Consider the following 818-nt stretch of genomic DNA (forward strand, 5'->3'; position numbering starts at 1 on the left):
GCTGTTTTGCATTGACTACAATCTTAATTTTGATCACAATTAATAACTTTTAAAAATGCAAACATTCCTATAGTTCTTTTAAAATGTCATTTATTAGGCTATTGGATGTTGTTTTTTTTTTTGTTGTTGTTGTTGGTTTTTTTTTTTTTTTTTTTTTGTGGCAGAAAAATAGCTTCTCTGATCCCATTTAGTATATCTACATGTTAAATATGTAGTTCAGTTACTTAAAGGGAAAGTTCACCCAAAAATGATAATTCTGTCATAATTTTCTCACCCTCATGCCATCCCAGATGTGGATGACTGTCTTTCTTCTTTCATTTCTTCTGAAGCGATATGATAGGTGTGGGTGAGAAACAGTTCAAAATTTAAGTACTTCTTCTTTTGTTTTTGGTGATTTGCATTCTTTGTGCATATCGCCACCTGCTGGGCAGGGAGGAGAATTTATGGCAAAAACTGATTTAAATATTGATGTTTCTCACCCACACCTATCATATAACTTCAGACGAGATCGATTTAACCACTGGAATCTTATGGATTACTTTTATGATGACTATATGTGCATTTTGGAGCTTCAAAATTTTGCCACCCATTCACTTGCATTGTATGGACCTACAGAGCTGAAATATTGTTCTAAAAATCTTTGTTTGTGTTCTGCAGAAGAAAGAAAATCATACACATCTGGGATGGCATGAGGGGAAGTAAATGGTGATAGAATTTTTGGGGTGAACTGTTCCTTTAACATGAGCAGTTTGTAAACTGCTTGATCTTGTTCTCTGGAGTTGATTATGTGAGTCTGAATTTTTTTTACTTTCACTTCA

This window comes from Myxocyprinus asiaticus, chromosome 5 (assembly GCF_019703515.2).
Source record: "Myxocyprinus asiaticus isolate MX2 ecotype Aquarium Trade chromosome 5, UBuf_Myxa_2, whole genome shotgun sequence".
In the NCBI taxonomy this organism is placed as follows: domain Eukaryota; kingdom Metazoa; phylum Chordata; class Actinopteri; order Cypriniformes; family Catostomidae; genus Myxocyprinus; species Myxocyprinus asiaticus.